Consider the following 17,293-nt stretch of genomic DNA (forward strand, 5'->3'; position numbering starts at 1 on the left):
GAGAGGATGACTTGGTTAACAGTACAGGAAGGGCTCAATGTAAGGGCGGAAATACATTCCACTGTGGACTCAGAAAACAATACTTAAGAAGGCGCTGCCTAACCCCTGGAAACAAGTTTTTTAAAGTTTCTTTAACCACTTTCAGACCGGTCCATTTTGCTGGTTTAAGACCAGACCACTTTTTGCGAATCGGCACAGCGTCGCTTTAACTGACAATTGCATGGTCGTGCGACGTGACTCCCAAACAAAATTGACGTCCTTTTTTCCCCACAAATAGAGCTTTCTTTTGGTGGTATTTGATCACCCCTACGGTTTTTATTTTTTGCGCTATAAACAAAAATAGAGCGACAATTTAGAATTTAACTTTTTGCTATAATAAATATCCCCCAAAAATATATAAAAAAAACATTTTTTGTTCCTCAGTTTGGGCCGATACGTATTCTTCTACATATTTTTGGTAAAAAAAATCGCAAGCAATTATTGATTGGTTTGAGCAAAATTTATAGCGTTTACAAAATAGGGGATAGTTTTATGGCATTTTTATTAATATTTATTTTTTACTAGTAATGGCGGCGATCAGCGATTTTTTTTATTGTGACTGAGACATTATGGCGGACACATCGGACATTTTTGACACATTTTTGGGACCATTGTCATTTATACTGATTCCTGTGTAAATGACACTGGCAGTGAAGGGGTTAACCAGGGGGTGGCATTGTAGGGGTTAAGTGTGTCCTAGGGGCATGTTACTAACTGTGGGGGGCTGGGTTGTGTGTTAGTGAACACTGATCTCTGCTCCAATCACATGGAGCAGAGATCAGTATCACTTGTTGCTGGGCAGAATGGGGAGATGCTGTTTACATCGTCATCTCCCCGTTCAGCCTCCCCTTGAGACGATCGCGGGTATCCCAGCGGCGATCGAGTTCGCGGGACCCGCCACTGGACTCACGGGGGTCCGGACCGGCGACGTGCATGCGATGGCAAGGCGGCAAATGGACGTACCTGTATGCCAATTTGCCTGCCCGTGCCATTCTCCCGACGTACATCATCATGCGCCGGTCAGTAAGTGGTTAAACAGTAAGTAATATGTGATTTGGGCTGGATTACAGTGGCTATAGTTTGATAATTACTTATTATAATGGACTAAATGAAAAGAAGCATCAGAGTGGGAGAGTTTACTTCCTCTTTAAGTGCGCATTTTGTCTAGGGGAGAGGAGAAACAGTTATACTCAACTGATCTGGTGGTAGATTGTCCCTTGGCATCCTCGTGTCCAATTAAGGGCTATGGGCCCTGCGCTGGTCCTCATGATGTCAGGACCATGGACCAGTGGAACTTGTAGGTACAAACACTGCAGGGACTGGTGTAACTGCAGAGAGGAGAGGAGGATAGGGTAAGTAAATCCACTCTTTTTGCTCCCCTAGGTGTAAATGAGTAATTAACCTTTGCAGTGCAAGCACAGCCCCACTACAAGGGATCATTTTTTATTTATTATAAACAAATTCTTGCGAGCTACCATATAATTATCCAAATCAATATTATGGACAGCTGCTAGCACTGATCGCATCCCATATGCTCATGCAGACCTTTGACCAAGCTTAGTTGCAAGATTCAATGCTTTTGAGGGCAGAGACCCCAGATTTCTCCTAAAGAGGACCTGTCTCTGAGAGTCCTGTATTTCACCTGTTATTTGTGGGTTTTTCTTTGCATCCCGAACAATTTTCCTGGCAGTTGTGGCTGAAATCTTAGTTGGTCTACCTGATCGTGGTTTGGTTTCAACAGAACCCCTACTTTTCCACTTCTTGATTAGAGTTTGAACACTGTTGATTATTATTCTCAATTCCTTGGGTATCTTTTTTATATCCCTTTCCTGTTATGTACAGATCAACTACCCTTTCCCACAGATCCTTTGACAATTCTTTTGCTTTCCCCATGACTCAGAATCCAGAAACGTCAGTGCAGCAATGGATGAAAGATGCAATTGTCTGTCAGGAGTCCAGAAACTCATTGACCTTTTATACACACACACTAATCACAAGCAAACAGATCACAGATGAGGATGGTTACCTTTATTAGCCATCCAAACCCCTTTGTGTCAACTTGTGGCCAAAATCACCAGGGTATGTAAACTTTTGATCAGGGTCATTTGGGTAGTTTCTGTTGTCACTATGATTTTAAAACACAGTTGATTGATAATAAATGGCTTCAACCAAACTCTAACCACGAGTGAAAGAAATTTTTTTGTGTTATCATTCATATTCTCTGAAGAATACCCAAGAAATCATAAATTCTGCAAGGGTATGTAAACTTATGAGCACAATTGTATGTAAACGGTGATCACACCACACATTATTATTATTACTATTTCAGGTACTTGTATAGCACTGTCAGTTTACGCAGCACTTTACATATATATATTAAACATTCATGTCAGTCCCTACCCTCAAGGAGTTTACAATCTAAGGTACCTTACTCACATTCATAAATAGTAGGGCCAATTTAGACAGGATCCAGTTAACCTACCAGCATGTCTTTGGAGTCACATGTAAAGTATCGCTGCAAATGTCGGAGTGAGAGCAATAATTCTAGTGCAAGACCTCCTGTTTTAACTCTAAACTGGTAACATATATAGGCTTTTAGGCTGGGTTCACATTATTGCAAATTCAATGCGGGTTTCCCTGCATCCAATTTGCATGACAGGAGCCTGTGACCGGCTCTCAATGGAGGTGGTTCCCAAAGCTCCAGGACGGCTGCAGAGCGAATTGCACAGGAGTCCTGTTTGTCTTCTTGTCCATTTCAAAAGAGAATGTCGAGATAAGGTTGAGCAATGTGGTAAAGATTCCCCCTTAACGAGACTTTAATGGCCCAACCAAAATAATGTAATGATAGCATAGAAGAACAAAAGAGAAAAATGTATAAAATTGATACAAATTTTATTAAACACAAAGCTAAAAAAAGAGCAACAGTGGTGGCTGGTGGACATATAAGTCAACATAATACAAAACATTGGAGGTATACTACTGGTATGTCCCAGGACTGCCGTGATGAAAACACCAAGGCGGAAGTCCATCCCTTCTTTCTTCAGGGGTGTATATACTGATAGAGCATGTTACTTCTATAATAAAATGAACAAAGAATGAATAGATCACAAAAGACCAATATTGCATCCACTATTTGTTCATATGTAGTGCAAAATCGAACTTACATGTTAACAGAAAGTTTATAAAAAAAACAACAAAGGCAGCAGCCACACAATGATTAAAAACAGTCAGCAATGTCCATACAAGGATTCTAATGCCTCGTACACACGATCAAACAATCCGGTGGAAAAGTCCGCCGTGTGTGGGCTCCGGCAGACTTTTTTTACCCAAAAGTCCAGCGGACTAAGAAAGTATTTTTGCACTCCAATCTGTCCGCCGGACTCGCATTTCGGCGGACAATCCGGCCGCGTGTGTGCCAGTCCGCCGTAATTTTGAAATGAATGGACTTTTCCCGCCTGGAGAAAAGTCTACTCATTTTGAGCGCGTCTCCAGGTAGCCGGGGCCAGCGAAGGAGGAGTCGCTGGCACCGTCACCTGGTATGGACTTAAAGGGGAATCCCTATGCCGAAAAATCGGCGTGGGGGTCCCCCAGGTCCATATCAGACCCTTATCCGAGCACGCTACCCGGCCGGCCAGGAAAGGGGGTGGGGACAAGCGAGCGCCCCCCCCCTCCTGAGCCGTACCAGGCCGCGTGCCCTCAACATGGGGGGGCACCCCAAAGCACCTTGTCCCCATGTTGATGAGGACAAGGGCCTCTTCCCGACAACCCTGGCCGTTGGTTGTCAGGGTCTGCGGGTGGGGGGGCTTATCGGAATCCGGGAGCCCCCTTTAATAAGGAGGCCCCCCGGATACCGGCCCCCCACCCTATGTGAATGAGTATGGGGTACAATGTAACCCTACCCATTCACCTGTGAAAAAAAGTAAAAAAAAAACACAACACACAAGGGTTAAAATAGTTTATTGCACAGCTCCGGGGGTCTTCTTCCGTCTTCTGGGGTCTTCTCACCGGACTCCTCCGCTATCTTCTGCTAGCTCTTTTACTAGGGTAGGAGCCCGGCTTTCTTCTTCGCTGCCGCCCTCTTCTTCCGACTTCTGGGGTCTTGTCCCCCCTTTTCGATTCTTCTTGCCAGGCCACCGTGCCTTCTTCTAGCTCTTTTACAAGCGGTGGCCCGGTCTTCTGTCGGGACTGTCTTCTGGCCTTCTGTTCTTTTCTTCTGTTCTTCTCTTCTGGAGATGTTGCCTCGTCGCTCTCTCCGGTCACAATGACAGAGAAGCGGCGTGCGGTGACTTATATAGGGACATCACTGGATGATGTCTCCGCCCATTATGATGTCACAGTCCCAGCATCCTCTGGGACTGTGACATCATCATAATGTGACATCATCATAGTGGGCCGGGACATCATCCGGGATGTCCCTATATGAGTCGCCGCATGCTGCTTCTCTGTCATTGTGACTGGAGAGAGCGACGAGGCAACATCTCCAGAAGAGAAGAAGAGAACCTGGTACGGCTCAGTAGGAGGTGGGGGTGCTCGCTCGTCCCCACCCCCTTTCCTGGCCGGCCGGGTAGCGTGCTCGGATAAGGGTCTGATATGGACCTGGGGGGTACCCCCACGCGGATAGTCTGCTACGTGTGTACGCGGCATAAGAAAGCCAAAATTACTCACAGTGTTGGTAGTGTCCGAGTGAGACCAGGCAATGGAATGCCCCCAAAGCAAGCAGTATAAACCGTGACAGGTTCACAAGCTATACAAATATAAAGAAATATACCAAATAATAAAACAGAAGGGAATGAAGACAGAAAAAAAAAAAAAAAAAAATATATATATATATATATATATATATATATATTTTTGTATTATATATATATATATAGCAACAAAAATGAAACCATGACTATATGGCAATTTTATTATTCTAGCTTTATTGACATGGATACTGATAACTAGGAGATAACTAGGAGAGTAATAAAGTCGCTATTTATCCAGAGAACAAGCAAGTATGGTTCACACCATGAACAGGACAGCATTCATCCAGCAGTCTGGATCCAGAAGGATGGATGGAAGCCAGTGGGCTTCTTTTATAGTGGCAGTCAATGTGAACAAAACTACAGCTGCGGTATACTTCCGTCCTGCCGGGTTTGGTATTCTTTCCACCCAGTCCCTGGGCAAATGGCGCGGGCGCAGCCCTGCCAGGGCAGCGTCCCACATCAAACGCCCACTGACGTGCATGCGGACCGGCCAACGGCAAAGCATAGACCCGCTCCCAGGTTACCAGAGGGAACCGGGAGGAATGCAGCCAAAATGGAAACAGCCCAAGATGAAAACAATGCCACTCCGTGCTAATGTACTGAAGTGGCCCACAAGTGTCGGGTGGATGGTCATTGGGGCACGGCGAGCCAAGAGAGGATGGTAAAATAAATAATGAAAAAGGACCTCAGTGGATGGGCAATAGCTGAAACTTAGAAAAATTTAATAAATAGATATTCTAAATTGAAAAATAATTGTAAATATATAAGGTATATACATACAATAATACAGTGCTAAAGTGCAGAGTAGCGAAATCCCTCATTACATTTACCATAAATACAACAGAACAATAATTTATGTAGCAATGATGCCGTCATAATGGCGGAAAATATTATTTGCCAATATAGGACATATTCAATAAATGAATTACACCACTTATAAGAAACACTATACGTATATGGCTTGGAAACCATTGCAATGCCAATAGAGGTAAAGTGAGCAGAGATATTTTCAATGCTTGAAATGCATCTCATACAGCAGGTCGTAAAGCATAGAAGGTGTCGACAGAAAAAAGGGACCAATAATGCAGAATGGGCATGTATTCACTTCTCTCGACCCCCTGAGACAAAACCCTCCAAAAAAGGGTTAAAATTGGTAGCTTTAGTCATGCTCAGGGGGGGATGTGGCATGCAGATGGTAAATACAACGTGATTCACACTGAAGTAATTTTTTATTCCAATCACCACCCCAAAGAGGGGGTGGATTCTATCCGAAATAAGAAACTGAATACGAGGGAATTTGCCATTGTATACACAAGTAACATGGCTACCCCACGGCAAATCAGGTTTGCAAGACTTCATGCTTAATATGTGGCGATATGCTTGCTTGCAGAATTCCTGGATAGTTTTACCCACGTAGAAACAGCCACACTTGCAGGTCAGGAGGTATGTAGAAAACACCTGTTTTACAATTGGCATAATTCCAGTGCTTAAAGATGATACCATTGGGTAGGCTTACTTTCTTGTCGGTCCGCATGAACTGACAGTAGTTGCAGTCGCCACATTGAAAAGTGCCCATATGCTTACACAGATCTTTCCTGGCACTTCCTTTTGAATTCACTGTGAACAAGCTGATCACCAATAGATTTGTCCCTTCTATATGTAATAGCTGTTTTGTCTGATAAAAAGGACCAATGTCAGGGTCCATGCTCAAAAGCTGGCAATATTTGTACATAATCCTCATGACCTGCGAGTGCTGGCTGCAGTACTGGGTTACAATATGAATAGTATTGGCCATTTTAGAATTCTTTGGGGGCATAAAGTAAAGTCTTGTAGATGTAATGGCACATTTGTTTGCTTTTTAAGGCAAGTGTTTGAGTTTGAGTACCCCCTAGCCAAGAGTCTATCATGTAGAGAATCAGCTTCAATCTTGAAAAAGCTGTCACTCAAGCAGTTTCTACGGATGCATAGATACTGGCAATAGGGGATGGAATTTACAAGGGGTCTGGGGTGAAATCTGGAAAAAATTAAGAATGTTGTTGTTCCCTGCTGTGAGTTTACAGAAAAGGCCACTAGAATCTGTGCCATCCGAATCCTTGGAGATGGTAATGTAAAGAAAAGGAATAGAGGTTGGACTGAAATTCATTGTGAAAGTGAGGTTAAATTCATTAGAATTCATTGCCTGTAGACAGCAGTGGAGAGTCTCAATGGGTCCATCCCACACCAACAAAATATCATCTATGTATCTGTACCATAAACTGATATGGCCAGAGAATTCCAAAAGGTCGTCAGAAGACAAAAAATTCCGTTCCTACTCCCCAAGGTACAGGTTAGCATATGAGGGGACACAACAGGTCCTCATAGCCACCCCCTTTACCTGGAAGAAGTGGGAGCCCTGGAACAAAAAGACATTATGGGTAAGTATGAATTATAAAGCCGTGACTATGAACTCATAGAGTTTCCACTCTGTCTGGTATTTCTGTTGTAATAGATGTTTGATAACAGCAATACCCTTGTCATGGGGGAGAACGTAAGGTCTGAGATACTCATCGACATAGCGACTTATATTCTCAGTCAAAAATCCATTCCTCGATATAATGGGTCTACCTGGGGGATTGTTTTTGTTCTTATGTACCTTTGGAAGGGTGTAGAAAGTAGGGATTTTCGCTGGAAATGTGGTACGTACAAATTCCTATATGTGTTTGGGAATTATATTGTTGAGCTAGGCTAAATCAACCTCTCATAGAAACTATTGTTACATTTATTGATGTAAGAAATAGGGATAGGACGATACCAGTCACGGTTGCAGAGACTGTTCATGCACATTTGTATGTAGTGGTCATTGTCCATAATTACTGTATTGTTACCCTTGTCTGATGGTTTCACTGTATTAGCCATTTGATTAATCAGGTCAATTAAGGCCTATATTTCCCCTGATGACAAATTGTCATGGTGGGAAATAATTTTTAGAGCTTGTATATCTCTACTGGTGAGTTTAAGAAATGCAGCTAAATTGGAATTTTAACTGGGGCAAGATAAATATCCATTTTTTTCACCCTCCAAAACTTTTTGTCTTTTTGGAGCAGAATCCCCTTAGTGAATTTATCAAGGTGTACTTTGAGGTTATTTTCTCATTCTATACATTTATGTATTTCTTTATCTCAATCAAACGTTTATTGGCTACTAATAAGAACAGATACTACACTTGATCTTAGCCAAAAGGCTGAGAAACGTTTATTGTATTAACCACTTGAGAGTGACACTTTGCTACAATGTAAAGTAGTAAATGTACAGCTTGTATAACAGTTGTATTTTTTTATTTTTTTTTTAAAGACTGTGGCGTGTGAAACACACCCAAAAACTCCACCTGGTGCCAAAAAAGTGCATACACATAAAGAGGTGACACAAAACATGCAACGGGTGTTACACTGATCCTCCCTAGGAAGGACTTTACCCTGATCCCCTGGGGTGTTAGGCTCCACACGGGGACTGAGGTACTTCACTTGGGTCCATCTGGCCGAAACCAGACAGACCCCCTTTCTCTAAAAGCTCTGCCGAAACAGACCCACCCAAGTACTCGGTGGGACTACCCTGAAGGGAGACCCCATGAGATAGGGTGAACCAAGCCAGAAGGCCATGTCCACCTCCTCCCAGGACTTTAAGGGTAGGCCCAAGGACCCACACCCTACTCATCACACTGTGATAAACATGCAACATCAAACAAAAAAATACAAAAAAGTGACAAACAAAGGGTAAATAAATAGAAAGTGGGGGAGAAGGAAGTGGGAGAAGTGAAAAGTGGCCATTGTGCAATACAATGACCAGCCCTTCGGCCAGGAATAAAAAATTCCCCTGGTCCTAGCCAAAAGGCTTGGCCCTAGAGACAGGTGTGAAAAATGTGTGTATGGTGAAGTGACCATGGTGCCATAAATCAAAGTGACCCTCACTCACAGTGATTGTACGGCACCCCTGAACTGCCACTTCAGGGGCACGTTCACCACAGGCTTTTCGTCCCAACCCTGACCAACAGACCAGTCAGCGCAACCCCCACCCCAGCCAGGAAGGCCTGAAGTTCTGAGAGCTTAGGGAGAGCCCTTGACCCCTAAGGCTCGCTCTCCCATCACTCCACTAAGGCTCGCTCCCATCACTCCTACCTAATTACATTAAGGAGATACTAACCACTCCCCCTCCCCCCCGCGCTAAAGAGGAGCCGTTGTTCTCTCCCGAATAACTGACTGGAGCTAGGACTACACCTATGAAGGCCAGGGACCCGACCCTCTGGCCAGACCCAATGTAGCACCCATCCTCACCAGGAGCACCCTTCCAGATGGCTCAGACAAAACCATCGGTCGGTCCCCAGTATCCTTCGGGCAGCCCCTGCTGAAACTACCCTTCCAGGCACAATTACGCCATTGGATTTGCATAGCTCTCCCCTATGGAAGTAGCACAGTGCCTCGTCTGGCAACTGATAAGAACAGATACTACACTTAGGGTCCTTTCACACGGGGCGGATCAGTTCTGATCCGCCCCGTGGATGTCCGTTTGCTCAGCGGGGATCACTCCGCCGATCCCCGCTGAGCAGGGAGATGACAGGTCCGTCTCTGCACACTGCGCAGGGACGGACCTGTCACAGCGCCGCTCTCCCCTATGGGAGATCGGATGACGACGGACCGCAGTGCCCGTCGTCATCCGATCCGCAGACGGATGGAAAAATAGCTTTTTCCTCCGTCACACTTTTTCGGATCGGAGCGGGTCGGATGTCAGCGGACATGTCACCGCTGACATCCGACGCTCCATAGAGCTCTATGGAGCACCCGTTCAGGTCCGCCTGAAAAACTGACAGGCGGGCCTGAACGGCACGTCGGTGTGAAAGAGGCCTTAATCTTAGCCAAAAGGCAGAGAAACGTTTATTGTATTCACCACTTGAGTGGGACACTTTGCTACAATGTAAAGTAGTGAGTGTACAGCTTGTATAACAGTGTAAATTTGCTGTCCCCTCAAAATAACTCAACACACAGCCATTAATGTCTAAACATTAAAAAATTAAAAGTCAACAGCTACAAATATTGTTGCTGCTGACTTTTAATATTAGGACACTTACCTGTCCACGAATCCAGCGGTGTATTCACCTGAGCCGATTTTTCAGTCATCTCTCGGGTGCTGCCACCACCATCTCAGGTAAGGGAAACCTGCAGTGAAGCCTTGCTGCTTCACAGCTGGTTCCCTACTGCTCATGCGTCAAGCGTGCTGTGCTTTGTGAATGGCCGGGCGGCAAAGGGAAGGAGAAGCAGGGCTGAACTTCTGGATGAGTTTGCTGCGGCTGAAAAATTGGGTATTATATTGTTTTTGTGTGCATTAAAATCAATTAAAAGAGAAGTATGGGTTTCAGTTTTTTTCTTTTTTTTTTTTAAGATTCATACTTATCTAGGTGGTCCGATGCTGCATCTGTCCCCCAGCGCCTCTACACTGAGAAACAAATGATCGAACACCGTTGATCACTCAGTTTTCACAGCTCTGTGAGCAGAGCGCTGCCAGTCACAGCTCTCTGCTCTGCCCCCCCCCCCCAATCCTCCCCCCCCTTGCTCACTGGAGTGCTGGACTGTGGAGGAGGTGGGGGCGGTCGGCTCAGCCTCTCATCGGCTCACTAAGAGGCAGAGCTGGGTTTTGGTCCAAGGATCTGGCGGATCATAATGACACGGAGCGACCGTCTTCTGTGACTTCAGTGGAGAGTAGACATCAGCCCACTCTCTGCTGAAAACGGGTCACAGGAGTGCAGAATGAACTGCATTCCTGTGATCCATAGAAGTACAGCCAAACCAGCTTTGGCTGTATTTCTCCTTTAAAGTACATTTAAAGTACATTTTTTTCCTGAAAGTTTGGGTTTGATAAACCGTTTCTCAAATATCATGTGCCATAAAAAATTGCAACAACCACCATTTTATTCTCCAGGGCCTTTTCTTTCAGAAAATATATAATGATTGGGGGTTCTAAATAATTTTCTAGCAAAAGTGGTTAAAGCAGAACTAAATTGTTATTTTTTTATGCACTCTGAAATTGCAAGTTTAAAATAATGCATGTTTGCACACTTGTGTGTATTATTTAAACATTTGCATAGCTGTCCATCCGTCCAAAACTGATTCATTGACTAATAAATAGACCCTATAGTGTTTATTTTGTTTTTCTGTCACAAGTGTGAACCTTTTGTTCTGTGCCATCTATTAAAGGGACTCCCATGATTAAGATATGACCACTTGTCCTGGTGGTCTCACTCATCACTCTTTAGGCACGGCAACTATAATCCGATTTAAGACCGCAGACAGTGGCAGTCAGCATTTTCTGGAGAGCCCATCACTGACCACATTCTCTGCGAATTTCATGCTACTTCTGACTTATTTTACCTTATTGGTAACTGATTCAACTTAGGGCTCATACATACGAGTGTAATAAAAATGTCCATATCTATGCTGGATCTTGCTACTAGAAGGCTGCCTCAGCTACATAGGGAGCAATTCCATAATGCTCAATAGACAGCATCTTAGCCAGCAAATTGCCAGCAGCAGCTAGAATTAGCCAAAATATTTTATATTTTTTATAAAATTATTACAGCAGTCCCTTTTTAAAAAAAAAAACAGAACTTTACTTTGCAAATTAATCATGAAACTATTCCCTCACCCCTGTGCAATATAATTATGTTTTTTTGTGGCTGCCCCATTAGCCCAGGGTATCTCGGGGACATATCTCGGGAGACTTCAGGAGCCCATTCACAGAATGTCTGGGGACAGAACCTTGGTGTGATTGAGGCCTAGGCTTCCTAAAGCCAGAAGAAGCAGCCAGCCGAAGAGGACCAAGATGGTGGCATGGGACACAGGCACAGACAGCTGAACAGCTGGATCCGCTTGACAGATGAGCGATTCCCCAAGGGGGTTACCTTGCAGGCGTGTCACCTTTATTGCCCATATTTTTTAAGTGGTTCTTCTGCTGAAACAGAATGAAAAGATCAGTGTTTCATCTAAATCAGTTACACTAAGCAGAGTCTCTGTGCCGCCTGTGCAGAGTGGCTTCGTATCGTTGTGTTCTTGCGGAGAAGCACACACATTGCGGTGGCTACAACAGGTCCCCATAGATATCCTGCAAGTGAACATAGCCTCCTGAAAACTGAAATATGTACTAAATAACACTTTAAAGCCAAATCATTCTGTATGCTTTTAAACGTTGCTAAGTGAATTTATCTTTGACTCAGCCTCCTAAAGCAGGAGTCAGAGTATGAGAGGCAGGGCCAGCACTAGCAAGCAAATTGTGGCTGACAGGAGGAGAGAGCAGAGTGATGGCTTCATTAGGGACTTTAAATTGTCATATCAGTAGTAATGGAGGTATAGGCTTTACCAAGCTGTGTTGCATTGAAGGCTGTGTGTACAATATCTGCACTCCATTATAAATTAGCCCCTAGAGTACCCATAGACTCTAGATCAGGGGTCTCAAACTAGCGGCCCTCCAGCTGTTGCAAAACTACAAGTCCCATCATGCCTCTGCCTGATGGAGTCATGCTTTTAACTGTCAGCCTTGCAATGGCTCATGAGACTTGTAGTTTTGCAACAGCTGGAGGGCCACAAGTTTGAGACCCCTGCTCTAGATGGCTGGACAAGTCTATCTATTCCTTACTAAACATGCATGGCTGTTCTGTAGTCCGACAGACAAAAGATCATTTACCATTTGGTCCTATATTCATCTAAAGCAGTGGTCTCCAAACTGCGGCCTTTGGGGCACTTTTCCTCCCAGTGATATGAGGCATTATTCCTCCCACTGATACCAACAGTGGGGCATAATTCCTTTCACCAACACTAATGATGAATCATTATTCCTCCCACTAGTATCAATAATGGGGCATTATTCCTCCCACTGACACCAACAATGGAGCACTATTTCTTCCACTTATACCAATTATGGGGTATTATTCCTCCCATTAATACCAATGATGGGGCACTATACCTTCCACTGATACCACTTGGGTATTATACCTCCTCCTACTGACCAACAACCTTGGGGCCATATTTATTCTTATTGATCCTGGGCCCTTGGACATTTGCTATGGTGACCCTTGGATGGAGAGTTGTGCCGCACAGGCCCAGCTGGTTCGGGGAGTGAAATGAAGGATGGAAGTATCTGCTGCTACGAGAGTACTAGCAGGGGAGTGGAGCTCGTCCCGGCTCCTGTAGCAGCTAGAGAGAGAGAGGAGAAAATCCTCTGGTGCTCACATCCACGCAGGTATTCCGCGGAGAAGTGACAACCTTAGACTGGCCATGCCCCCAGTGCTTTTCACTCCACCCCTCTGAGCTTAGTCATTGGAAACGAAGGTCGGGGCGAAACATGTTGGGGACGTGGCCTTGTGGGAGCCCAGGCTGAGGTTGTCACTTTACTACCGAATACCTGCATGGATGTGCGGCACCGGGGGGATTTTCTAACATTTTCTACGGTGGCTAGCTACAATCAGGCCCCACCTAAAGTCTGAAGGACAGTAAATTGACCCTTTGAAAAGTTTGGAGACCCCTGATCTAAAGAGATAAAGTAGACAGAAGCCTAGTGTATTACAGCCATAGTTCCATGAAACTCTAGAGATTGCAAAGGGTTCCTTGAGCAGTTATTTTCTGCCTTTCAGGTAAGTAATGGGAGGATTGTTCCCACTGACCATCATACTAAAGTACCATGAGCTATAAATATAGAAATTATTAGCAGGGGTTCCTTCATTTTAAAAAGGTTGAGAAAGGCTGGTGTATTAGGACGTCACTAAAGCCCGCTGTTGGCTGATGTCACTCAGTTGGTCCAGGCGCAGGGAAGACTTTAATGTCGGGAATCACCCAGATTTCTGAAGCGGCAGCTGGCTCAGGCTCTCTGAGAGCCTGAGCCAGCTGATCCTGCTCCCTCCCCAGTCCAGCACTCCAGTGAACGCTGGAGGGGTAGAGCAGAGAGCCGGTGATTTGAAAATGCTATATTTCTCTTTGAACATCTCAGACCAGACTCAAAACCTGCACCTTTAGACCTCAGATCAAGCCCAGAACGTTTGCTTTAAGAGTTCAGATCTTGCCATTGCTACTATGCAGACTTGGCATATGTACAGAGCTCATTACTGAAGTCATTAAGAGCTGTAAATAACCATTATGTCATTTACCACTCTTATCTTCATTAAGGTGGCCTGACACTTTAAGTCTGTTATTTCCAGTCTGGTCACATCTATAGATTTGCACTGAGTGAGTGGAACATTGAGGCACGGTAATGTGTTCCACTAGTAAGGACAAAGCCTGCTTTTATGATGAGAAATATGGCTGCTCGAGTGTACATTATGCTATACACAGAAACAAGTTTTTGTAAGATAACCTGTAAATGAGTGTATTATTTTTATTACATTTACACATGTAACTTCCTTGAGCAAGGAGTTATTTTCTGCCTCTCAGGTAAGTAATGGGAGGATTGTCCCCACTGACCATCATACTAAAGTACCATGAGCTATAGATATAGTAATTATTAGCAGGGGTTCCTTCATGTTAAAAAGGTTGAGAAAGGCTGCTGTATTAGGATGTTACAGATAACACCTTTTTGTTCTTTCTTATTTAGGTCAGTATACGTAGGGACAGCGAATACGCTTTCACAGACATTAGAAAACAGAGATGAGCAGAGATTTCCTCTCACTTCCTGTTGTGTTTCCTGAACAGGACATGAAGGGAAATCTCCCCAGTGGATACACAGGAAAAGAAAATAACCATTCCATACTCTGTCCAAAACAACCCTATAAAAAACAAACAAAAAAAACGTTTTTGCTCTAGATACTTGCCATTTTTTGCTCTAGATACTTGCCATTTTTTGCTCTAGATACTTGAAGTATAATATTGCTGCACACCTGTACCACCACTCTGTACTCAAATTGAAACAAATATTTTTCAATGTGAAAATCTGTTGTGGTGTCACCTTTTTCCATTTAGTGACTATCGGTACGGTTAATATTTATCCTTTCCTTGCATACACACCTATATCTTCTAAGCTTTTACTTTGAGAAAATAGTAGCAGAGGAGGTAATCCAGATCTCGATGGCACTTGTCACTTACAGCAGGACAGGACAGGAGATGGAGCAAGCACGTGACTCAAGGTTGTTGATAGGAGTCGGCTGCTTGGTGGCAGCTTGCAGCAAGTTGCGCATCCGTCATGTAGCTGATGAGATGACTCGGGTACACATGGCAGAACAATTGGTTTGGCTCATCCATCATTGTGTTTTTATAGACAAGGCTCCTTATTTGTTGGTAATGTACTTCCCTATCCCAGAGGGAGGCTAGGCAGAGTAGTGGTGAAAGATAAAGTAGATTATATTTGACTGTCAGCATTTGTATTCTTGAATATCATTTTTGCGCTCCCCAGCTCTCAAAGGAAGAGATTTAACTGAACTGAAAGATTTGGGGCAAACAGGTACTCACTAAATTATTTACATTGTGTTAGAATGAAAGTAGATTGGAGTGTCTGCCCATTTTAAGGTTGCAGACATGTCTGTATCAGTACTACCAGAGAAAAAACTGTGTGGCTTGGCAACAGGCACACTGCGCATCAGGGGCACATTGCATCCCTGCCCTTCTGATTTAGTAGAAGCTACAGTGCAGGGGCAGGAAACAATGTTGTGTAATGTTTGTAAAAAAAATTGCAAATCCCAGATGCAGCATTTTCAGCGTGAAGGGGCAAAAAAGTGGAACTGACTACATCGGACTGTAAATCAGGCATGGTTTAAAGCGGTACCGTGAAATAGAGTCTGAATTCTACATACAAAATAGACTACTACTACTGGGCTACTTGGTAAATGGCAACTGTTGAAACAACAAACACTTTGGTCAGGAATATGTAACATAAAGCATAGTATAAAGATTGCAGCAGTTCATTTCTGCTCCTTCAGATCTCAGATCAGACCCCAACCTTTCACCTTTAGGCTTGAGATCAGACTCAAAACCTTCACTTATGAAGCTCAGATCAGGGCCGAAACCTTCACATTTAGATCTTAAATCAGGCATGCAACCTTCACCTTTGGAGCTCAAATCAGGCCCAAAAACGTCACATTTGGAGCTCAGATCAGACCAAAACCTTCACCTTTGGAGCTCAGATCAAGACCATATCAGCAACATTAGACCTCAGATCAGGCCCAAAACCTCCACCTTAAGAACCGAGATCAGGCCCAAAACCTTAACCTTTGAAGCTTAGTTCAAGCCCTAAACCTTCACCTTTGGAGCTTAGATCTGATCAGAAACTTTCAAAAGAGACTTCAGATCAAGCCCAAAACCTTCACCTTTACACCTCAGATCAGGCCCAAATACTGTACCTTAGGACCTCAGAGCTCAGGCCTGAAACCTTAAACTTTGAAGCTTAGATCAAACCCAAAACTTTCACCTTTGGAGCTCAGATCAAGACCATACCTTCAAGTTTAGACCTCAGATCAAGCCCAAAACCTTCACCTTTTATACCTTAGATCAGGCCCCAAACAATCTTAACACCTCAGATCAGGCCCAAATCTTTCATCTTTGGAGCTCAGATCAAACCCAAAACCTCCACCTTAAGATTTCACATCATGCCCGAAACCTTAAACTTAAGACCTCAGATCAGGCCCAAAAACTCCACCTTAACACCTCAGTTCAGGCCCAAATCCTTCACCTTTAGACCTCAGATCAGGCCCAAAACCTTCACCTTTAGACCTCTGATCGGCCCAAAACCTCCACCTTAAGACCTCAGATCAAGCCCAAAACCAGTTTGTTCTGCACTCCTGTGACCTGTTTTCAGCCAATAGCGGGCTAAAGCCCACTGTTGTCTGGTGTCACTGAGTCGGTCCAGGCTCAGACTTTAATGTTGGGAATCACCCAGATGTCTGAAGTGGCAGCTGGCTCAGACCCTCAGCGAGCCGCAGCCCTCCCCAGCCCAGCACTCCAGTGAACGAGAGTAAAGCAGAGAGCCAGTGATTTGAAAATGCCATATTTCTCTTTGAACACCTCAGATCAGACTCAAAACCTTCACCTTTGGAGATCAGATCAGGCCCAAAACCTTCACCTTTAGACCTCAGATCAGGCCCAAAACCTTTGCTTTAAGAGTTCAGATCTGGCCATTGCTACTATGCAGACTTGGCATATGTACAGAGCGCATTACCAAAGTCATTAAAAGCTGTAAGTAACTATTATGTAATTTATCACTCTTATCTACATTAAGGTGGCCTGACCCTTTAAGTCTGTTATTTCCAGTCTGGTCACACCTATAGATTTGCACTGAGTGAGTGGAACATTGAGGCACAGTAATGTGTTCCACTAGTAAGGACAAAGCCTGCTTTTATGATGAGAAATATGGCTGCTTGAGGGTACATTATGCTATACACAGAAACAAGTTGTTGTAAGATAACCTGTCAATGAGTGTATTATTTTTGTTATTACATTTTAAAAGTTAAAGCATATCTATTTTGTTTTGTTTTGGGTTTGGATGTGCTTTAACTATGATGATTTCAT

The 17,293-nt window shown here is 44.0% G+C and overlaps 1 protein-coding gene and 1 pseudogene across 1 annotated transcript in view; one reads left to right on the forward strand and one right to left on the reverse strand.

Annotated features, from left to right (window-relative positions):
- The window catches only part of FKBP1B (FKBP prolyl isomerase 1B), a 125,940-nt gene that overhangs the window by 81,221 nt on the left and 27,426 nt on the right, over positions 1–17,293 (forward strand). The window lies entirely within an intron of this gene.
- LOC143990581 (U2 spliceosomal RNA) lies at positions 7,867–8,019 on the reverse strand (annotated as a pseudogene).

This window comes from Lithobates pipiens, unplaced genomic scaffold (assembly GCF_037356315.1).
Source record: "Lithobates pipiens isolate NorthernLeopardFrog02 unplaced genomic scaffold, aLitPip1_a1.2 Scaffold_18, whole genome shotgun sequence".
Lineage (NCBI taxonomy): Eukaryota > Metazoa > Chordata > Amphibia > Anura > Ranidae > Lithobates > Lithobates pipiens.